Below are 24,575 nucleotides of genomic sequence, written 5' to 3' on the forward strand. Positions count from 1 at the left end.
TAGGAAATATCCACCTGTAATCCCAGGCAACATTAAGCTGGGCTACTCTGCTTGATAATGAGCCCCTCCTTTTTACTGGATGTGTTCAAGAAAGTGCTTAAATACCACTTCTACATGAAGCCATGACCACTAATCACCTAAAATAACTCCTTCTTCTGCTTTTTTACAGCCATTATCTGTAAAATTCTTGTAAGGAGCTTTGAATATATTTGAGCTTCCTAGCTAGACAATAAACTGAAGACAGAGACTATGTCTCCGGGTAAGGAACTCTGTGTAACAGAATGCTCCATAGGAAGAACTCAGCAGCAGCAGCAGCAGCAGCAGCTTCATCATTATTAGTATTTAATCAAGGGAAATGCCAGCTATTTCTCCATTAAATGGATACCTTCAACTTAGATTGGGTCTTCTGTGAATGGATCCCCCCAGGGAAAGAATAGAGCGGGCCCTGTAGACAAAGCCTTCCCCTCCGAAGGTGGCCTGCTAGCACAACTGACCCCAGTGAGAAACTGGGTAAAACTGCTGAGACCAAGGGATCTCCTGAGAAGACAAAGACCAGGACTCTACTAGTTCCCAAATGATGTCAACCAACAAAGCAAGTGTTACAGAAGTAAAGCTGCTGTAAGAAAAATATCATTTGAACATGTGACCCAAGCACAAATCCATGACTCAGAGGCTGGTGGGAAAGACTGGTCTGAATGCAGCATGTGGTAGAAACTGGAAGTCTCTCAAGGCCTAATTTTTAGTGTGGCTGTCATGCGTTGGGCACAGGCACTGAGCATGTGTTTACAACCTCTATGGCCATTTGCTATGTGCCAGTCTCTATTATAAATGTTTTTCATAGATAGAGCCTTTACTCTATGGGGCAGTTAAGTGATATTGCTACTTTATGGATGAGGAAACTGATGATCAGAGAGTGGTAGTTTGCCTAAGTTCACATGATTAGCAAGCAGGAGAGTCAGGATAGAGCCCCAGGTATTCCAGATAAAACCACCGGGAGAGAGAGAGAGACTCCTAAAGGGGAATAAGGAAATTCCTACCAATAAGAGTAGATGGGGCTCCATAGGATTAAGTGGAAAAATAATGATATTCATTATTTTAAGCATAAGCATATGATACCCCAAACCGGAAAAACAGGGAAACACGGAATGTGGCCAAAGGACCAAAACAGAGGATGGTGACAAGAGGGCAACTTGTATTATCAAAGTAGAAGTTGACCAAGAGAAAGGAAGTCAGGAGACAAATGTAGGAGTGGGTACAGTGGAAAGATCAGAAAATCAGGTAAAAAGAAAGCAGGAAGGAGTGGACCTGAAGAGGCAACAATTCTAAGCAATATGAAGCATCCAATTAAATTGAGGTCATGTGACTTTAGGAGCTGAGGCTGCCATTATGCTCAGAAGAAGCTAAGGGGTTGGGGACCAGAGGCAAAGAGTAAGTGGTCTATATACTCTTCTTTCTCCTCTCATAAAGCAAAGTTATTCCCAGTAGTCTAAGAAAGGTGGCTTCCAAAAGATTGGCAAGAGGGTTCATCTTGCTACAGAACTCAGGCTATTAGCTACCCTGAGAAACCTAGAGAGAGAGCCCATGGGCAAAGCCCTTAATAAAACTCTTCCTTAGAAGCCAAGTCTCTAACCTCAAAGCAACCTGGATGACTTCAGGATCTGCTGACACTTGACTTTTTCCTACAACATTACATAAGGTCTCTGCAAGACATTAAGTGCCAAATAATTGTCCCATGCACACTTCCCAACTTAATCTGCTGGTCAATGACAAGTGATTTTCGAGAAGCTCCTCTTTGATTCTCAGTTTGCGGGACAGAAATGCAAAAGAGATGGCTGGAAGGTGCTGGGGAGACCCAGTTGAGCCCCTCAGGAAACCAAGTTCAAGTCTCTCCAAGTGAGCTTCAAATGAGCAGGCTTGTGTCCTGAGAAGTTGGGCCTGCATTTCAGCCCCAGATCTGCCTCCAGGGACTTCAAACAAGTCCCTCCCTCTCTGAGCTTCAATAAGAGGACAGGACTAAATGACCTCTAAGGTCCCTGAAGTTTGCCTGTTATTATCATTACTATTGATACTCATGTGCTAACAGGCAAGACTCGTGTTATATTTGAAATGTGCTTACTTTTACATTTCTTGCTGTCCCTTCAAAATAAAATGAGTTATGTTAAAAGCAAAATCCTTATCCTTCATACAGTGAAGTATTTGTTACTATAATAATAATATAATGTCTGAGACTTGCTTGAAATACTTGAGTCCCTCCCCCTAATCCCCATAAAAGAATATTTGATAAAATAAAATTTGCAAAATGTTGAGATTGTCGAAACTGGGTAAAGGGTAAATGGGAGTTTATTATAGGAGTCTCTCCACCTTCATGCATGCTTTCTTTACATTTTTCACAGTAAAAAATTAAGAAATAAATAATAGAATAGAATATAAATATATTCAGTAGAATAGCCTCTCCCTGCCTTTAGATTAAAACTCCATGATTTTCCACCTCACTCCTGAGTAACAGACCATTCTAGGGGATCTTTAAGTCACAGATGCAGTTTTAGTTCAGAAATGAGAATGTCTAGTCCAAGGTATAAATCAAGCCTTGACCAAGATTTAGGGCTGATCTGACACCTCTAAGTTCTGGGCATTTTAGGATGGAGACTCACTGGAGGAAAGGGGGGAGGGCATGGCTGGCCGAGCTACATATGGTTTCTAGCCTCCCCATCCTGTACCCCTGCCCCAACCAGGGGTGGCAGGTAAGAGGGAGGAGGGAGAAGAGACGGGACAGGTCTTACTTGCACTTGCATGATAAGCAAACTAGCTTTAGGATCTCTGGGTCTCACAGATTTTCAAGGCTGTCTCTTTGTCTAGTGGGCAATTTTGAGGGCTCTAGAGCGGTGCTGACCGATAGCAATACAATGCAGGCCGCATAGGCAAGCCACACATTCAACTTTCTAGTAGTCACATAGTAAAAAGTAAAAAGAAACAGGTGAAACTAATTTAAATAATATATTTTATTTTACCTGTCTAGCATGTAAACATGTGGCTAGTAGCTCCCATATTGGACAGCATAGTTGAGAGGTCTCTGTCCCTGGAGACCACTTGCCAGGTGACCTGATCATATATCCCATCTTGCCTGGAGAGTCCGGGTTTAAGTCCTGTTGTCCAGGCTTTATTCTCATTAAATTACTTGGTTATTAATGTCCCTGTTCACTCTCCCAAGTGTCCCTGTTTGGATAACAAATCATACCATATCATCACCCTGCCTGTACCTCCCTATCCTTGAGGGAGCTGAGGGCTCCTTCTCCTTCCTCATTTCTAGGTGCTCTACTTGAAGGGTCAGGCCTTTTCCCCCCTAGATCAAAGGTCAGCAAACTATAGCCCATAGAGCTGAGAATGAGTTTTAAATTTTAAAAGGTGTAAAAAATAAAGATTATGTGACATGGATAATATGCCTCTGGCAAAGCCTAACTTCCTACCTGATGTTTTACAAAACAAGTTTGCTGACCGTTATGCTCTCTTTTCTGGAGCAAAAGGAGGTCAGACCCCAGTTTATCAAGCTTCTGCCACCGTTCCCTCTGGGATTGAGGTGGGGGGAGCAGATCCCTTACCTCTTACCTGGCTTGAAGCTAGGGGGTAGACCCATGCTTCCACTCCTCTTCCCTGAGAGTCAGTGGGGACTCAGCAAGAACATTCTGGAAGGAAATCTCATTACTCAGCTCCCTTTCCACTCTCTCTACCCTAAGCCATTTCCTCTAAACATCTGCATAATATAATTTGGCATTTCACTTTGGGATTTCATTTGTTATATCTTAGTGTCTAGTCAAAATTTCCATTTTAAGCCTATATTACCATCACCACATCACCATCTTTCATAATGTGTGTCCTTGAATAGCCTGAGTTTGTTAGGGATAGGATCTCTTTTGTCTTATTTTTGAATCCCTCATAGCACTTAACACAATGCCTCACACAGCATAACATCCACAATAAACACTGTTTGAATGAAAGAATTAATGATAATTAATTCATACGCTCAACACTTCAGCCCAACTAAACAACTCAAAATTCTCTGAAGACACTGACATTTTTTCCCTGTGTGCCTTTGCATATACACTACCTGGTGTATCTTCCTCCCTTCCCTTCTCATCCACCATCCTCCAAGATGCAGCTCAAAGAAAACAATAATATAATTTTATTAAAAATTAAAAATAGGGGCACCTGGGTGGCTCAGTCGGTTGAGTGTCTGACTTCAGGCTCAGGTCATGATCTTGGCGGTTTGTGAGTTCAAGTCCCACATCGGGCTCTGGTGCTGATGGCTCAGAGCCTGTAGACGGCTTTGGATTCTGTGTCCCCGCCCCCCCCCTCTGCCCCACCCCTGCTTGTGCTCTGTCTCTTTCTGTCTTTCAAAAATGAATAAACTGGGGCGCCTGGGTGGCGCAGTCGGTTAAGCATCCGACTTCAGCCAGGTCACGATCTCGCGGTCTATGAGTTCGAGCCCCGCGTCGGGCTCTGGGCTGATGGCTCAGAGCCTGGAGCCTGTTTCCGATTCTGTGTCTCCCTCTCTCTCTGCCCCTCGCCTGTTCATGTTCTGTCTCTGTCCCAAAAATAAAAAAAAAAAAAAATTAAAAAAAAAATGAATAAACATAAAAAAAATTAAAAATAAAACTCTGATACCCTCAAATAGAAAATCATAGTCCCAGTAAAACCTTCCCACATCCACTCTAGAAGAATTTAGCATTTTTTTTAATTAAAAAAAATTTTAATGTTTATTTATTTTTGAGACAGGAGACAGAGCATGAGTAGGGGAAGGGCAGAGAGTGAGGGAGACACAGAATCCAAAGCAGGCTCCAGGCTCTGACGTATCAGCATAGAGCTGGATGCAGGGCTTGAACCCAGGAACCATGGGATCATGACCTGAGCCGAAGTCAGAAGAATTTAGCATTTTTAATCCATAGCCAGTAACACATTTCTTTCCTCTGGTACTTGAAACAGTGCACCTTGTCTGGAGGTATAATTGTCTCTCCCATATGTCTGGGCTGTGTATGTTCTAATCACCTAGAAAGTCTAAAATATGCTGATGCCTGGGCTCCATTCCAGACCAAGAGAAATCAGAATCTCCAGGTTGGGGTCTGGGCATAGGCATTTTCAAAATGCTCTTCCGTAATCTCATATGCAGCCAGAGTTGAGAACCACTGTACAAAATGGTGAGCTACCACAAGGCAAATAACATAGCTTCTCTCTGCAACTCTAGTTATTAGCAAAGATTACTGTGGAATAAATAGTTGTCAAATGAATGAACTATGAACCGTAATAGAAATATAAAGAATAATTTATGTAAGGCTATTAGAAAATATTGTGAGATAAACAACTATATATTAATCTAATGACTTCTGGTTAATTGGACAGGTTTATTTAACCCCATCAAGCACATAAAATGACTAGAACCTCACATCTAACTAAGCAGTTTTCCCAATTGTGGTAAACTCGGCCTTAAAAGAAATATAGATGGCCCTGCAAAAATATGGACATTAAGGCAGTTCATTAGCATGGTCTCTAACCGAGTCCAAAAGACAGACCTCCAAAGACCCCTCAGATAATGTAGATATATTTCAAGGTTGTTATCCTACAGCTGTCAAGCCCAGCCTCTCCTTGCCTTCTGCTGTGTAATTTATACTTGAGACTGGCATGAGAGTTTTTTATTAATGTTTGTCAAGCAACACTCTCTGCTCTCTTGTAATTACGCTGCCTGTTAGTAGCATTAACTACAAACATATCTCTTGGTTTTCGCTTGTTAATTTGTGCCTCTCCTATATTTAGAGATAGCAATAGATGTAGTCATAAGATCAGAAAATTGCTGATGGTCAGGGGAGTTCATGAAGGTATGCATCCCTTTGCCTGTAATTAATCTGCAATGAACTAGTGTCACACAGTGGAAATATCACAAAAGAAGCTCTGGGTTTGAGTTGGTCCCTGTCACTTACCCTGCGTCCTTGGACACCTAAGCTCACCTCTTTATACTTTGCACCACCCCTCTCAAAAATGGAAGGTAATAATGAAATCTATTTCAAATGCCCAGCAGAGTTATTGTGTGGATAAAACAAGATGATAAACCATAAACACCTATGCTAATACCCTTGCTTCATTCATTCAGTTGCAAAGACTGCCTACACACCCAGGTACTAAAGGGATACAAATAATGATTCTTGTTACCATTGTTATTATAAGGACCATACTATTGATACTATTGAAATGAAGCCCTTCTGACATCTTGTGATGGTTAATTTTACAAATCAACTTGATGGGGCAGCAGGGTATTTAGATATTTGGTAAGACATTATTCCGGGTGTGTCAGTGAGGGTGTTTCAGGGTAAAATTGACATTTGAATTTCTAGACTGAGTAAAACAGATTTTGTCCTCGCTAAGGTGGGCGGGCCCCATCCAATCAGTTGAAGACCTGCATAGAAGAAAAAGGCTGAATAAAAGGAAATTTCTTTCTGCTTGACCGCACTGGCTTTGGACATTGGTTTTTTTGTTTGTTTGTTTGTTTGTTTGTTTGTTTTTCCCTGCCTTCAGACTTACACTGAAGCAACAGCTCTTCCTGGGGCTGAAGCCCACCAGCTTCTGGACTGGAGCTTCACATCAGTTTTCTTGGGACTCCAGCTGCAGACCTTGAGACTTAGTAGCTTCCATGATTGGGGAAGCCAGTTCCTTATAAGTCTGTGTGTGTATGTATATATAAATGTTATATACATACATATATATATATATATATATATATATATATGTGTGTGTGTGTGTGTGTGTGTGTGTATTTTAAACATATAAACAAAACCAATAGAATGTGTGTGTGTGTGCGTGTGTGTATGTGTATGTAGGTACACATACATCCTATTGGTTTTGTTTATACACATACACACACACACACACACACACACATCATATTGGTTCTGTTCTTCTGAGGAACTCTGACTAAAACACGTCTATAGCAATATAAACACTTTTGGGAGAGGGGGGTGCTTCAGGGATAGTCTTTAACTAAAATTTCTTACACTGATAGAAATGTTTTCAGTGCATCCAATAGAAGTTGCTATGTGAGTCAGTGGTTATTGGAATCCACCGGCCAGCTTTAAAAACATCAATTCCCAGTCTTGTGACTGGCTCTTATGAATTAGTACCTTAAGGAGGCAGAGCCCAGGAATCTGGATTTGGTTTTTTTTTTTAATTTTTTTTATGTTTTTATTTTATTTTGAGAGAGAGACAGAGTGTGAGAGAGGGGAAGGGGCAGAGAGAGAGGGAGACACAGAATCCGAAGCAGGTTTCAGGCTCTGAGCTGTCAGCACAGAGCCTGACACGGGGCTTGAACTCACGGACTGTGAGATCATGACCTGAGCCGAAGCCGGACGCCCAACCGACTGAGCCACCCAGGTGCCCCAGGAATCTGGATTTCTAGCAGTCTACCCAGTATTTCATCTGTCTAACCACATTTGGGAACTTTCCACCTAAGTGGTTTGACTGGCACAACTAGAAACCAAGAATCTGCCCTGGTGTCTGAAATCCCATCACCTCAGGTTCATACATGTGGTTTCTGTTTTGTCTCTTGCTAAATGCAGACAAGCTAGAAAGATAATATATAAGGCCTTTAACCATAAATTTAGGGTATATTTATCCTGAATTCAGCTCTGATAATGTTCCTTCTGCATCCAAACACCTTCAAGGTCTCCCCATTGTCTACTTAATAAAATCCGATCTTCTTCCAATGGTGGCCAAGTCCTCCCAAAATATGACCTCTGGATAACTGCAAGACCATTGTTCACCACAATCACCCACAAACACCTCACAGTCCAGCTACCACAGAGGCTGCATGGGTCCTGTTTTCACCTCCGCCTGGAGGGCACTGCTACTCCTGGCCACCATCCTCCAGATTTTAGGTCAAACAGCATGTTATTCTTAAACTTCTCTAATAACGCTCTTACAGACTACTTTATACCTAGGCACCAGAGTACGTGCCTCCCTTCTTGACCGGGAACTTCTTGAAAACAGAGGTCTGCTCTCCATGTCTGCGTCCCCAGAGCTCTGAATTTGGCACACGGTGAGATTCACACATATTAATTGAGTTGATTCAGACTCTTTTCGTACATGGACACCAAAAGGGAAAAATGAGGAAGTTGGACATTTAGCTGCAAAATTTCAAATGCTACGGAAAGACAGCATACCGTGCAGGCCAGACAGCACAGTGTGTTGGCGGGAAGCAAAAGCTTCGCCGAGATGGATGTGGGTTCGAGTCGCACCTCTCCTACTTATTAGTGATGTGATGGGTCAAGCTACTTCACCTTTCAGTGTCTCAGTTTCTTCGTCTGTAAGTGAAGACGATGATGGTATTACCTGACAAGGGCTGTCGTGAGGTTTAAATATGCTGAGAGCTTGGCATGTCAACAGAAAGTACCGTATTCACATTAATAAACTATACTTGTTACTGGGTCTTTCTTATTATTTTGCAACATTTGGGCAAGTGAGCACAGGCCTGGACAGTGGAAAATCCCTAATGTATAAGTAAGTAGAAAAGTGGAAGGGTCCTAAAGCTAGCTTATCTGGTGGGCCATGTCCATTTGTGAAGGGTATTTACCTCGGGGGTGGTGGGGGCGGGGAGGGGGAACAGCCAGAGCGTTATCGTCTTCTTCCATGAGTTGCCTCTCTTCTCTGATGGATTTCCTTAAGGAATATAGATCCACAGGAGATTTATGTGTGTGCTCTGTTTCCCAATACTTAACGCAACTTATTTGCCACCACTAAGCATTCATTCTTTTCCTGGAGGTCAATTCGCAAGGTGCCTGCTCCTGCCAAGGGCAAGATTGATAGAGCAGCAGCTGCTGACTTGATGGCTAATGTACATGAGGCCGGCCTCCTCTTTGTCTCTGGACTAGAAGGACAAATGGGCCAAACTCAATCCTTGGAATTGAAAAGTGATCTTAGATACCATTTTGTCCAATCCACTGTCTGGATATCTGACAAAGCTCAGGCCTAGATCAGAGAAAATAACTTAGAATACGGTACAGACCTGTGGTTGCCAAAGGCTACTTGTCTGTGACAAAGACAACCTGTTCTGGATGAAATGAGAAAAGGAAGGCCAATGTTGCAAGGCTTTCATAAAAGTGGATGGGTTGGATATTTTTTAATGTTTATTTATTTTGAGGTGGGGGGGGTGGGGAACAAGCATGCACACAAGCTGGAGAGAGGCAGAGAGAAAGGTAAAGAAAGAATTCCAGGCAGGCTTCATGCTGTCAGCACAGAGCCTGACACGGGGCTCAATCCCATGAACCGTGAGATCATGACCTGAACCGAAACCAAGATTTGGATGCTTAACCAACTGAGCCACCCAGGGGTCCCTGAATCGGTTGGATTTTTGTAATCCAAAGTTAAATTCTTCATACTTTTATAATATTAAGATTACTTTTCTTTATAAGACCATGATGGTTAATGCCAACTTCTCTCTTTAATGACCTTACCTGGGTAAATAAATGTAGATAACTCTATGTCCTTCTCCACTGTTTTGTTGTTGTTCCTTCAGTCGGCTGTTTTACTGGTCTACAAATTCCCCAAGAGTTTGGTACTCTCTAATGTCAAGATTGAGAACAGGAGCTGTGGAATCAGAAAGACCTGAAATGTTATCTTTGTTCTTCTTCCAAGTTGCATGACTTTGAAAAATTCATTTAACTTCTCCATGTCTCTAAAATGATAACAATAGCAATAATGCCTATTTTACCAGATCACTGCAATGAAGAGATACCAGATGGCATGCAGTTAGCACCGGGCCTGGCACAAAGATGATGATAGTGGGTGGTTAAATAGGTTTTTCAGAAGTCAATCATGTAGATAGAATGTTTAAATGAAGAGCAGACTCATAAGGAACAAAAAAGCATTTAATTTCTCCATGTGAGATTATTCCTAGATGTAGCCCGTATGCTTTGAAAACTACTGCTGTTGGATTCAGACAGAATGGACTTACATGCTACTAACCTGAGCCAGTTTCTGGTCTAATGATTTTTTTTAACGTTTTTATTTATTTTTGAGACAGAGAGAGACAGAGCATGAAGGGGGGAGGGGCAGAGAGAGAAGGAGACACAGAATCGGAAGCAGGCTCCAGGCTCTGAGCCATCAGCCCAGAGCCCGACGCGGGGCTCGAACTCACGGACCGTGAGATAGTGACCTGAGCTGAATGATGCTTAACCGACTGCGCCACCCAGGTGCCCCTGGTCTAATGATTTTAAATAAGGCAATTAACTTCTCTGAGCGCCTGTTTCCTCGTACAGTAGAAGATAGTCTCCCATTATAGAACATCAGCACAGTAGGCATTTTACACACATCCTTATGTAACATACACAGCAACCCCATAAAATAGATAGAGTTGATTATTGCTATTTGTAGTAATGCTCTATAAAGCTGTGTGAACCCTGAGCCATTGCTCCTAGGGGAAACACAGGGTTAGGTTCCTATGAGACTCTGGTCACCACAATTTAATCAATCAATCAATCAATACCTACCTTGATTTATGTGTGTTTCTTTTAAAAGACATTCTATTTAATATATAGTTGATTCATTAACATTGAAATCATGGTCAACAGTACTAGAACACACTCCTGAATGAAACGTGTCTAACACGTGTATTTTCTCACAGGCGTCTTCTGCTTAGGAATACCAGGTAACAGTTCAGCACTACACTTGGGGTTAAACCGTGGGAAACGGTGAGATCGCCAGCAGAAGGCACAAAAATGTGAAATAAGTGGTGCTAAAAAGATCTCACAAAGGATACCTGTTTACAGTAGGACAGCTAAAACAAGAAGGCAGAACAGTGCCTGTGGACCTCAGCTGGGAGTATGTGTGTTAGGCAACTCCTATTTTGTTGCTCTGTTCATGGTGCATGTCTGCTAATGAGCACAAAATCACCACAAGTATTGAATCTGGGATTACAAATAAATTTTAGTGAGTAGCTGTATTTGCAAATAAAGAATCTGCCAAAAAAAAAAAAAAGAAGAAGAAGGATCACCTGTGCTATTCTGTTCACAGCTGAGGACTCTGCTCAAAGAACTTATTTAATAAAACTAGCTAATGGCGAAGTTGATTTGAAATGGGTACATGTTTTCAAAGAACATTCACACATTCTCCATTATTAACCCCAGCATCTAGCGCTGCTTATATCCAAGTTACTCTACCTATGCAACAGGAGGGGTTTAAATAGCTACCTCACAGAAAGACGGTGAAGATCAAATTAGCTGATGCCCTTGGAGGTGCTTTGTAAACTGTAGAGCATTACACAAATGTGAGAGTTTCATAAGTAGATTCAATTAGAGTGAAGTTTCTCTATTCACTATTAAGGCTGACTATAATGAGTGCCCTGATTCTTCCCCAGTTGAAAGAGACCAAGATGAGAACCAGGACCCCGAGAGGTCCAGGGCTGGATAGCCCTTATCCCAGCAAGCAATGTGAAGCTGGTGATTCAAGCTAATTCAACAGAGCCTCAGTGGGATTGCTCTTCTGGGATTCTGAGAGCCAAAGAAGTGCTTACAGTATATTTTAGCTAAAAGATCAAAATGCAGGTTGAATGCACTAAAAAAAGTGTTTCTGATGTCAAGTCCACTTATAGTCACTGTTATGAAAATCACCCAGACTGGCAAAAAAAAAAAAAAAAAAATCAACAGGAACAGCATTAGTCAGCACTATTAGTCAGTGACTATTGGCAAGTGGGAGTATTATCTCAAAAACAGTCCTGAAGGGGCGCCTGAGTAGCTCTGTCTGATTTCAGCTCAGGTCATGATCTCTCATGGTTCGTGGGTTCAAGCCCTGCATCGGGCTCTGTGCTGACAACTTGGAACCTGGAGCCTGCTTCAGATTCTATGTCTCCCTCTCTCTCTGCCTCTTCCCTGCTCACACTCTGTCTCTCACTCTCTCTCGTGTGCAAAAATAAATAACCATTTAAAACATCAAACACACACACACACACACACACACACACACACACGCACACACCAAAAATAATCCTGATCCTGATGCTGCTTTGCTGTACTTGAATGAGGGAGGGGGCTTCGAGCCGACACTCTGTGTTAATTACAAAAGGGTATTAAATAAAGGTGAAACCATACTCATCCAAACAGTATCAGAAGAATTAACCCTCTCAGATAAGGAAAACTTGGTAAAAAGGGAGAGAAAGAACTTGAACAGAATCATACCCTTTAACTCACTAATTAACTCACTTCAAGAATGCTAATAAAATGATCAGAGAAAGGAAAAATTTGACACACAAAGATATTCATAGTGTAGTTATTTCCGATTTTTAGCTTTTATAAGTAATGGGAAAATGGTTTAAAAATTATGACATTCACACAATACTAAATATAATTAAAAATCATTTTAAGAATTTTATCAATATGCAAAAAAATATAGTGAGTATAAGTTTAAGTAAAGAAAAAAAACTAAAAGCAGGATACAAAAAGCAGGAGTCAACTGTGTTTATGTGTGCATTCCTAAAAATAAAACAAATAAAAAATTTAAAGGAAATATGCCAAATGTTAGCAATCATTGATTTTTTTTGTTTCTGAAATTATGAGTGGGGTTTTTATTCATTTTTTTTATTTCCAAGGTTTCTACCATAAATATATGCCATTATTATTTTTAAGATGGGGGGGGCAACAGCATAATGAAAGTACAATCTAATTTGCTGTCATACTCCACACCAAAAGACTGCTTTGATGAACAGAAGCACAGATTAAACAAGATTTAGCCTGTTCATCTAACAGGTCACTGATCTGTAAAAATATCAGATGTTTTCAGATTTTTCAAATCATTTATTATTAAGCAACTAGTTGGAGTGTAGCCAACTTAATTAAACAAAGAACAGGAGATGGCCCCATCCCCAGAACAGTCCCTGGGGGGCAAGACTCTCCCTTCTTCACCTTTGTACTGCCAGAACCTCATGCCTGCAACAGAACAGGATCTCAATAAATATGTATTGAAAGAATGAAAGATTAGAAAATATGCTACCATAAAATCACAGTTCAGAAGCCATCTGTTTCATTCATTCGTGTACTCAGAGTTTTATTAAGCACTTATTACATGTACATATGAGTAGGCATGAGCAGCCTTCAAGACCAGGCAATGACCTATGACATTCCCAATACATAAACAAATAAAGAACTTCACATAATAAGAAAGTTATATGAATAAAATGCTAAGGAGGTTAACAAGAGGGAAGAATTTCTCCAGGTGGAAAATTATGAGAAGGCTTTTTAGGGGGCATAGGATTTGAACAGAGTCTTGAAGGATAGATAGAATTTGGACATGAGTGTGGAAAGTGGGGAGAAGGCATCTCACTGAAGTAATGAGAAAAGCAAAGTTTTAAAGGCAAGAATTTATAAGACTTAGGGAAAACAAGAAGTGCTTCGGTTTGGCTAGAGCATGGAGACCTGAGGGAGGTAATGGAGGGGACGCTGAAGCCATGGGACCTGGTTACGTAGAGAGGGATTTGAGTGTCAGGTTAAGATTTGCTTTCTCCCATAGATAAAGGAGAAAAATGGAGAGTCTTTGAGTAGTTGAGTGACCTGGGCAGAGAAATGCTTTAAGGAGACACTTGGGCGGCAATTCATAAAATGAATGGGAAAATGGGGAGGCAGAGCCTTAAATGGGGTAGAGCTCCCCATGACAAAAACCTCCAGTGAACAGCTGGGAATATTCAACCAGCTAAGCAGCTGGAAACTCAGCTCTTAGTTCCCTCAATCATCAGAACTGCCCCCAGCTCTCTGCTGCTGGATTTCCTTTAAGATGAGATGCTAAGGACCAAGCTTTAAGAGTGATGCTTGAACCCTAGGCTCAACCACCAGCCCAATTCCTCCTCTGCAACAGAAGCGCTTGAATTGCTTTGCAAATATATGCAGATACATGCGAATAATAAATCCATTAACATGTGCCCCAAGCCTCAAAGGGAAAGGTTTGCTTTGATCAAAGCTCATAATGGGATATATCCAAGGGGCAGAAAAACAATATCCTGCTCAACCCAAACAAGGGAAGGCTTAGGTTCTGAAACAGAATGCCTGGTCTTAGTAACTGCTATTCATTGAAATATTAGGGCATATGGCTTTCCCCTTCTACTTCTCTGTTTCCTGAGGCTGGAATTTCTGTAAAAGATCTCTCTGCTTCAGTTTAGCATGGCTGCAAGTACTGATGAAAACATGTGTGTGTGTGTGTGCGCGCACGCGTGTGTGTGTGTGTGTGTGTGTGTGTGTGTGTGCTGAATATGACCCTCTAACCTCCTTAAAGTATGGTCTACAGATCAGTAGCATCAACACCATCTGGAAGAAGCCAGATTCCAGTACTAGTGAGTCAGAATCTGCACTTCAACAAGATGCCAGGTGTGCATTATAATGTGAGGAGCAATGATCTAAATAACCTAAGTAACTACAATTATAAACTCCTAAAGGCCAGGACTCATTCTTATTTACCCTCATATCCCCCAGTCATGGTACATAATCAGTAATCAAAACAGGCCTCTCTTTCCTCTTCTGTAAAATGAGATAATAGCTATCTCAGGGGCTATCGCATGGAGTGAACAGAATATTAAATGTAAGATGTTTGAGCACAATACCTGCCGTGCAGCCGGTGCCCAAAGTCCTAATTCCCTCCTCACTCCCGTTCTCCGTTCCAAGCAATTGCTGAACTGTGTGCTAGTAGCTTAAGTTGAGCATTTTGTATTTTCAAAAACATCTATCTCATCTAATCCTCCTATTCAGAGAACAGGTGTTACCAGCTGAGTTTCCCCAGCCAGAACACTGGGAACCAGAGAGATTCAAGTTCTTGTGCAAAGACATAAGAGGGGCAGAGCTGGGATTTCAACCAGCCCGTTTCTAACCCCGCAGCCACCCCATCCATAATGTAGGGCAGATCACACACATACCCTGCTAAAAATTATTCTACCACCTTCAGGGCAGATTCTAAACTTTTTTGCACAGCCTAGGAGGGGACGGTGTGATCTGAATGTACTACAGAAGGTGCCATTTGACGTGGGCATGGGTTGGCTGTGTCAGGTAAGACAGTGCTGCAAAAGACCCAGGGAGAGTTTTCTGACCTGCCCTCTGTCTGCTTCTCCAATCCCGGCTGCTTCTTTCCTATCGTTTCAGGTCATATTTGTCAGTTCAAAGTCATCAGGACATTTCACATCTCCCTCGATACACTATGGTCCCTTCCTCTGGAATGGGTTTTACTAACCCACTGTGTCAGATAGCTTCTCTAGACATACCTCCCACATTTCCCCTTGGGGCTGATCTGTCTGGGTAGTTCCTAGCTGGGTTTGGCAGGGGATGAAAGGGAAAGAGGGGAGTGAGGTCAGAGTATGTATTCCCCTGGGTTCTTTCCTACAAGGTGGATGAGAGCCAGCTGTGTCCCTCTAGGGAAGGCTCTCTTCCCTCAAGGAGGCCAGGGCTACAGGATTCTGGCAACTGAAGCCTCCTGTCATCATGGGGGGCATGGGTGGTATCAGCTGAGCACCACATACCCACACTATGCTTTCTGGTTTCCTTATACCCTCACCTTTGTACGTAAACCCTCCTTCGGCGATCCCATTTTGCACATGCATTTTGTTTCCTTTTAGGAGCCTAAGACACTCTTCATCCAGCTAACTCCTATTCAAACTAAAGAACAATCCAAGGGCCACCATCTCGGATTCCATGATACCTTCTCTCACAGCAGTTGTGACACATACTATTAGTGTTCATGTTCTTGTCCTACTTCTTCAAGGACAAGGATGATATTTTTTTTTCTACTTTATGGGCTCAGTATCTAGAAAGCACTCTACAAATATGTGTTAAATAGATTAATTAAGAGTGACTAGGTCAACTCTTCTTAAGTGAAACATTTCTACCTTATGAAAATGAAGAAAATCTCTAAGGATATTTTTTTTATATTCAAGGCATTGTTGTTCTATACTTAAGACTGCTCTTTTTTCGTGAATCACTTAATCTGGGACTAGTCCAGGCAAACTGAGCACATTTTCACCCTGTGCATGGCGGTGTGATGTCTAGGGACGGAGTGAAGTTCGGGAACTCTAAAATGGCTGGAAGGAATGGTGACATTTGGAATTCTTGGGTAGCCACCATAATCCCTGCCTCCTGAGATACATACCCCTGTGTAATTCCCTACCTTTAGTGTAGCCTGGGCCTAGTAACTTGCCGCTCACAGACAGAATATAGCAATGTTGCTCTGGTGATTTGGTTCCTAAAGAGTGACTTACATCTTGCTGGCACTCACTCACTCCTTCTGGCTCTCTCTTTGCTCACTCTGATAAAGCCTGCTACCATATTTCTGAGCTGCCCTATGGGGAGGCCCATGTGGTAAGGAAGTGAGGGCAGCCTCTTGCCAACAGCCAGAAGAACTGAGCCCTCGGTCTCAATGCCTGCCAGGAACTGAATCCTGCCAATAACCACGGAGGTGCTCGAAAACGGATCCTGTCCCAGCCAAACCGTGGGATGATTGCAACCCTAACTAATATTGCAGCTTGAGCCAGAACCCAGAACCCAGAGAATCCAAGTAAGCTGCCCCAGTTTCCTGATCTACAGAGATCATGAGATATTCAATGTTGTTGCTTTAAGCCACTAATTGTGGGACGATTTGCTATGTAGTTAATAGGCAAACTACTCAAGGATTTTCTCCAACTTAATTATCAGTGGCACAGTTCTAGTTCTGGCCTGCCAGATCCCAGAGTAAGAATGGGAAAACCAGAGGGAAATAGAGGAAAAGATTGAATGCTTGTAGATTGCAATTGTTCTAACTTAGCCCAGAAATTTTGTTTCCATCCCAAAGAAGAAATTCAATGACATCATTCTAATTGACCTGACTGCTTCCTGGTCTTTATGCATTTTTGTTTAAAAAGTGATTTGGCTTTGCAGCCTCTGGCCCGCCTCCCCCAGATGAATCGAATAACAATGGAAACTGAAGCTGCCACTTACTGAGCATTAGGGATTGTCTGCAAAATAGCCAACAGCAATTCCTCCCATCCCTGTATGCATGCCCACTGGTCCCCCCAAGAGGTAGGGTCTACCTCCCCTTGAACCTAGTGTCTTGCTCTGACCAGCAGAACTGGCAGAAGCAGCATCATGACAGTGCTCAGCCTGGGCCTTAAGGGGCATAATGGTTTTTATTTTTGCCTTCTTGAGAGCTCTGAGGTGTCATGTGAAGAAGTCTGATTACTCTGCTTGAGAGGGGAGAGGGACGGCATGGAGAGAAAGAATCTGCAGAAGGTGGGAGATTACAGTGAGAGGCAGAGAGAGAGAGTGAGTGAGCAAGCATAAGCCCACCCAGCCACCAGTGGTTCTAGCCACCCCAGCTGCAGCACCAGTCATGTTGAAGAAGCTACCTTGAATCCTCCAGTCCTGGATGAACTGGCCCACACAGAGCAACAAGACCCTTCCTTGACTGGGTCAAGGGCTTCCTTGACCCCCAAAAGCCCTTCCTTGACTGGAGAGTCACAAGCAAATAAATGGTTGTTTTTAGCCAATAGGTGTTAGAGTGATTTGGTATACAGCAATTGACAACCAAAACTCTGAGGAACTAAGATGCTGTCCAGCACCCGACTAGACTTTTCACCTATACCCCCCTATAGTCCTTACAACTCCAACTCTAAGGAATTCCTCTCCTTCCCACTGGAACAAAGTCCCCAGAGCACCTTTGAATAAGCAGATGCCCTCAGGGCTTCACCCATCTCCCTTTGGACCCCTTTATCATTTTCCTGCATGGCTCACTCCAGGTGTTCTTCCTATTCCAAATGCCAGCACCTGCATCTTCTCATCAGCGACCTGCCCACAGGGTGTCTAAAGCCCCTCCACCTGCACATGCAGATTGCCACAGTACCTGGGAAGGTATGTCTCCCCAGAGGCAGCCCTTAACCAATGAATGAGCTCCAATACTCCAGCTCTCTTCTCCTGATGGGAAAACTCTGATGTGAGGTCTACACTGTCTTTAGATCTTGCCTTGTGGGATCAGGCTAAAGTTACCTCCTTGGGATTTTTGCTCGATATCACACCCTTGCTTGATAGCCTTCCCTTCCCGGTCCTTCCTTGATATCCTTCCCCATGTCTATATCAGTTCTTTCCCAGTTAAGCTTCCTACTAGATCACTTCCATATGAATCCCGGTTTCAGGGCCTACTTCCAGGAAATCCAATCTAGGGGATCTTTGAAACCTCGTGTGAACAAGGCTTGAATGACTCCTTAGAGCGGGGCTGTGCTGCTGTGCTATTCACTCCTTCAGGTTACAACTCTTGGTGTGAGCTGTTACATAGTTTTGGCTCCCTTTGCTATAGCAGCTAGCCTTCCCTAGCTGATACCCTATAAAAAGGTTTTAAGCAGAAGAGTGACTTGACATCTTTTATACTTAAAAAATAATACATGGCTTACATTGGGAAGATAGATCAGAGGGTGGCAAGAAGCAAACAAAGAGGTTCCTGTAAAAGAGACAATCCATTGTGGCTTCTCAGACCTGGGTGCTGGTATTTGAGTGTAGACATTCCAGAACACGCTTTTGAGATGGAAATGAGATTGGATACTATTGGATTGGGTATGGGGATGGGAAAGAGAAGAAATCCAGAAGGTATTCTAAATTCTGGATTGGTGATTAAAAAGTCCACACAGGCGATGGACTCATCATCTCATTATCCAAGTACGATACTTATACAGCAAACCTGAAGTTGGTTCCACCGTAGCACTATGTTGGCCCACCTTACAAAATTTCTCTTCCTTTTCCAAAGTAAGGGGAAAAGGAAGCAATTGTGAATCAGGCATGAATCCATGACCGTGACCCCTCTCCTGGGTTTCCTTTCACCCGGGTTGACAAGCTCCCTCTTACCGAAACCATAGGCTGCAAATGCCACTTGAAGAAAGGTTTGCCTGATGGGATATGGTTGAGGAGCCAAGGTTTACAAACAGGGTATGAACTAGGGCCCTTCCATTGTGAGAGAGCAGGTCTCACATCAGAATCTGTAAGGTGTGCAAGGATGACCAAGACAGGTCTCTGTTTCCAAGTAGGAAATGTCCCACTGAAAAGATGAGTCATAATCTATCCCACACCTCAAAGTTTAATATGCATATAAAGTTAAACATGCATTGTGGATAATATAAAAAGATAATCTGAAACTTAATTTCAGTGCCTCCGATCTCCTGCCCCATCGTGGGCATCACAAAGACCACTGTATATTCAAGGTCTTTATTCCTGGTCCACCTGTCCCCACTTGCCTTCTTCCTTCCCATCTGGCTACCCTCTTGGGGGCCTCCCATAGCAACCTGCCACTGAGGGCTTGCTCTGTTAAGCCTACCTTATTTTCTACATTTCTGATGCTTTGATGTGTGAGGTTTGATACTGCAGGGAGTGTCTATCCCAGGGTTAGCTAATTCCTAGAGATAGCAAGCAATTTTCCTGGAGTGCACCTCTCAGATGCAAATGAACCAATCCAGATCCTGTACCCGCCCCCCCCCCCAAACTCTAACGCTCTAGGCCACCATCCATCTGCCTTAATCATCCCAGGGCCAAGTACCAAACAACTAGGGACGGCCCCTATGCCTCAGAGCCCACTGAAATTATTCAAATTAGCCAATACTAAACCTGTTTACCTTGCCGCATGTTCCTTCTTACAGAAGTCACAATAAAAGCTCTTGCCCATGGTTCCTCCCTCTCCCTCTGCCTCCTGACCAAGCCTGGGGCTTCCATATGGACCTGGTGAAGTGCTATGCTTCCTCCTCTTGCGATCTGTGAGTAATAAATCATGAATGACAGCCATCTCCTGATCTGGGGGCTTTACCATACCTAAATAATAATAAAAAAGTATATTTTTAAAACACATATCCCCAGCTCAGAGCCCTCTGTCCCATCCCAGGTCCCCCACACTATTCTTCAGCCTACAGGAGCCTGGTGTCTGAGATGCATACCCTGTCCTAGTCCCTTCTTGAGAATCTGTGATGAAAAGTTCAGTTCTCGGAGTCACAATGTCTAGGCAACCCAGGGAAGATTCTGTCACCTCAGTGTGCCACATCTACCTCTTCTTCGTATAGGGACAGTAAAAGTACCCATTTTGAAAATTTGTTGTGAGCACTGAATGAGACAATGAATGTGAAGTGCTTAGAACGGTGTCTGGCATGGAAGAAGAACTCAGGAACTGTCAGTTATTGCTGTCATCACCATTAGTAGAGAGCAAAGAGTGGTGACAAAGCTAGCAGAGGAATCTAACATGTTACCTACTGCTTCACCAATGCTTTCCACACACACAGAATAAGGGACAGGCAGCAGAGAGGAATGATTGCATATTCATAAGCACCTCTAACCAAATTAATTGATAGGGTACGATAGTAATAAAAAGAATTAATTTCCATTTTAATAACTTCGCATGCTACATGTTAAGTATAGGTCCATATTACCAGTGGCCACACAATTTCCCCTTTGCATCTGTTCCATGTTGATTATGATGTCAGGAAAGCAAAAGTTAAATCCCTTTTTAAGGAAGGGGAAAAAAAAATCTAATTTAATAACATTACAATCCTGTTGAAAGCGGGATTAAATCTTAATAAGGGTGGAAGGATGTTGTGTTTCATGTCTGTTCCTCTTGAAGCCCGGGCAACTTGTTCAGGGACAGAGACCGTGTTGTCAGAGAACTTCACAGCCCAACCCGGCCTCATCTTCCCGCTTCCGGACACAGCAGCAATCTCTGATGGTGCTGACACCTCCATTTTCACTTTTCCCTTCCTGGTGCTTTTTCTTATTAAAGCAGCTTGATTCTGTAATTTCTACCAGTACAGATGAAGATAAAATGACTCCCAACTTTTGCTTTGACCTTATAAAACTATGTAATTGGTACAGAACCTTCAGGCTAAATGAGTTTCCTTTGGACTGAGAACCTTGGGCAGGAGAATCATAGAGTTAAAAACAGACCACATGCCCAGATAAAATCAGCTCACAAACCACTATTCTATTTGCCTGAGTATTGAAACTCAGGTCTAACACCAATCTCATGCAAGTCTAGTTTTTATGTATTCATTTTTTTCTCTTAAAAGTAAATATAATAGCTCAGAGCACAACAGAACGCATCCAGCTCAATTCCCTCGTTTCACAGAATCTCGTCATTCTGAGGGAGTCCTCGTAACCCACAGAAACTGTGTCTGAGCTCCTACGAGTTGCTCCTGGGGCCCAAAGACTGGCCCTGTTCCTGCTTCATCATACCTATGAGCCAGTGACGCAAACAGGCCGCAATGGGCCCTAGTTCTGAGTCTTCACAGCTGCATCACTCCTATCTGGAATATTCTCTCCTACTAACCCTTCTGCCAAACTCCCACTCTACCTTCAAGCTTTAGCTCCGGTGTCTTCTCTTGTGAAGCCCTGAGTGCCTTCCCTGATGATCTTGGGAAGATGCTCCATGCTCACACGGACTCTTGTGCAACCTTCACGTCACAGTGGTCAAACTACTGCAGTGATTTGCTTCCTTGTAGATGGAGATTACCGTGGGTGGAAGCCTATCCTTTCATCTGTTTCCCTACGTAGCACCTAGAACAACAATGGGCGTATCTCGGCTTAGGTGTGTAGGATGATTAGTAAAACCAAACGTGCATAGTGCTTAGTATACATCGGGCACAGCTTTCTATAGTATTACACCCATATACACTCATTTAACCCCCCGAATCCCAAGCCACTCTTACCACCATCCACATGTTAAACTGCAGGACCTGGAACATTGAGGGGAGAGGTAACCTGCCCAAGGTCATGCAGCTAACAAGTGTCAGCTAGAGCGTGCATTCCAGTCCAGGAAGTTTGGCTGCCGAACATAGACCTCTCAAGCTACCGTGCCCTGCTCTGTGACAATGCCCCAGGACTGGCAACTAGCACTCCTCTAATGCGCTAGGACTGGTGCTGGCTGGCTCCTGTGCTCTAGTCTGTGGAGGACTTGGAGGCTGCCGTCAGGGCTGGCAGGGAAAGAATGCTCTGATCAATGAACCACTCTCCGGAGAGACAGAACAATGGATGGCGCTGGTCAGCCAGGCATCTCTGCTAACGAAGGGCCCACGCTCCACACCAACCCCCCAGCCGAGGCAGTTCGAATGCCCACAGGGTTGGACCTTTGGATGATTGATAAACAATAGAAGGTACCAGTATTCATCCTCATCTGCCAAGGCTCTTCGTTACTGTCAGTTATGGGCCAAGTCAGCTCTGCCACAGGAAGAAGGGTTGCTCATTAAGCTGAGGCCCTGTCACAGGTGGCTGCTGAGTTGAGGAGCAAAGGTAATGAAATTGCAGGGCCATGCATGAAGAGATGCTGGCTTCTTTAATGTCCCTCTCATAAAAGCACTGTTGGAATTCTTGCCAACTACCTTGGAAGCACACTCCTATCTGGGCACGTTAAGACAGGTCTGAATTAAGGACTATCTCTCAACAGTACCATATTTAATAAACACAGAATTTTTTTGAAGACTTTATTTTTAAGTAACCTTTACACCCAAAGTGGGGCTCCAACATACCAGCCCGAGATCAAGAGTCACATCCTCCACCAACTGAGGCAGCTAAGCACCCCTAAATGGAGGCTTTTAAAAGGTTTTATTTTTATTTTTAAATCTCCAATTCTTCACATATTCAACAAACATTTCCCTGATCACCTACTGTGTGCCAGACACTCTGTTAGGTACTAGAAAGGCAGAAATGAGACAAAGAAACAACACCCTCGGTCCCTCAGTAGCCACCAGTTACCAAGTTATTACAGGCCTTCAAGAAGATCCTATACACCCAAAGCTGCAAATACTGAGTGCTAGTTCTCAGTAACAACAAATTCATGGCACACTGGAAACACAAAAAAGGAGGGGGGTGCAGGCAAGGAGAAGACCCCATAGGAAGCAACAGACTTGGCCAGAGCAAGAAACTGGAAAAGGATATTCCAGTGAGGACAGCCCGTTCAAAGACTGTTCTCATGGAAGCTTGAAAGAGCGTGATCAGCAGTTCAATATACCTGAAACCCAGAGTTCAAGGAAGGGGACTGAGAGACTTAGGAAGGAGCCAAGATATTCTAGGGAGTTTAGATTTATCTTAAAGGCATGGGGCACCCTGGAAGGATTTTAAGTGAACAGGAGGAAGGCTGTATTTTATCAGATTTGCATTTCAAAATGAGCACTCCATCCAGCAGGAGGAATTGGATATAGGCACTCCAAGAGTGAGGGTGTGATGTCAGTGGCAAAGTTCAGCCATCAAACTCAGTGCAAAGGGGTATATAATGGAGATATGTGCAGATCAAATGTCCTGACAACATATCCTAGAAGTAATAGGTCACCGAAACATTAACATAAAGCTGTTGTGCTTTCCCCAACTGTGTTAACTAGAGACCAAACTTCTCTGGCCCTTTGGGGCAGATCTTGTTAGCAATATGTTCCCCATCCATGTGTCAATTTCTCCATCAACATGAAGGGATACCATGGAGCCAGTGTAAACAGGGATTTAGAGATTTAATTCAGTATTAGAAAATGGACTCCTTAAAGTGTTATGAAAACAATATAGATTATATTCTCTCCAGTCTCCAGTAGGATTTCAAGGTTAAAAAAGAAAGTTAGAACTGGCAGGAAATTCAGAGACTATCCAGCCCAAACCTTTCAATTCATGGATCCATATCTTTAGTTCTTTGGTTCTCTGATAAAACCCTACTTGTCCATAACCCATGATGTCTCAAAGTCTCTCCCATTCTGTAGGTTTCTTGACTCCCACAGGATTAATGACTCCCTCTTGGGAGCTCTGGTGGTACTTATTGTCTGGCCTTTACTTTGTCATCCTGTAGAATGGATTCACCATTGTGCCATGGATTGGATACTTGGCAGAGTCAAATAGAGAGGATAATCTCAAACTACCTATTTCATAGGGTTGTTAGATATGCCAGGAACCTGCCTATTTGATTTCAGATCTCTTCTCTGTCCTTCAGGTTTGTAGGAAATGACATTTCTCAAGCTCCCTTGTTCTTGGGCTTCTAAGTAGATTTGGCCAATTGGAGGCACCGTGTGGTGACTAAAAGATCGGAAGGGGGGAAGAGGTCAGGGTATATCAATCCCCATCTTTCCTGGATTTGGTTGGCATCTCCATAAGGAATAGCATCTCTTCCATGGTTCCTCTGTGGTTCTAGCATCTGAAGGTGACCTAGTCTCTGGGATTTGGTGGCACTACCTTCTCCCTCTGTTCCTCTAGCCTAAGGATTACAGTGGCTTTCTCTCATTGCTGGTCTCTGGCTTGCCTTTGGATTCTCAGTTCTTCCACCACCCATGCAACCAGTTCCTGTATTGAATTCCCTCTGTTTGAAATACCTAGAAAGATTCTATTTTCCAACTGGATCCTGACTGATATATTAGTCAAACAGAAAAGGAGTGGAGAAAATAAGTAATATTATGGACAACATAGTCGGTGTCAGGATCTGACTCTGGGTGTTCAATTCATGATTTCAAGACAGCATTAGTGGTTAAGGTTACAGACTTTGTCAGTGAGACCAGGATTCAGGTCTCAGTTCTGACATGTACTAACTCAATCTCAGCCTCAGTTTCTGTTTGTGTAAAT

General features: G+C 43.0%; 1 protein-coding gene across 8 annotated transcripts in view; it reads right to left on the reverse strand.

Annotated features, from left to right (window-relative positions):
• Positions 1 to 24,575, reverse strand: part of DAB1 (DAB adaptor protein 1) — a 1,144,406-nt gene that overhangs the window by 942,513 nt on the left and 177,318 nt on the right. For all 8 annotated transcript variants that reach the window (XM_043575105.1, XM_043575098.1, XM_043575094.1 and 5 more), the window contains exon 2: positions 9,489 to 9,621. The gene's annotated coding sequence lies outside the window, so the exon portion shown is untranslated. The remainder of the gene's footprint in view (positions 1 to 9,488; positions 9,622 to 24,575) is intronic.

This window comes from Prionailurus bengalensis, chromosome C1, assembly GCF_016509475.1.
Source record: "Prionailurus bengalensis isolate Pbe53 chromosome C1, Fcat_Pben_1.1_paternal_pri, whole genome shotgun sequence".
In the NCBI taxonomy this organism is placed as follows: domain Eukaryota; kingdom Metazoa; phylum Chordata; class Mammalia; order Carnivora; family Felidae; genus Prionailurus; species Prionailurus bengalensis.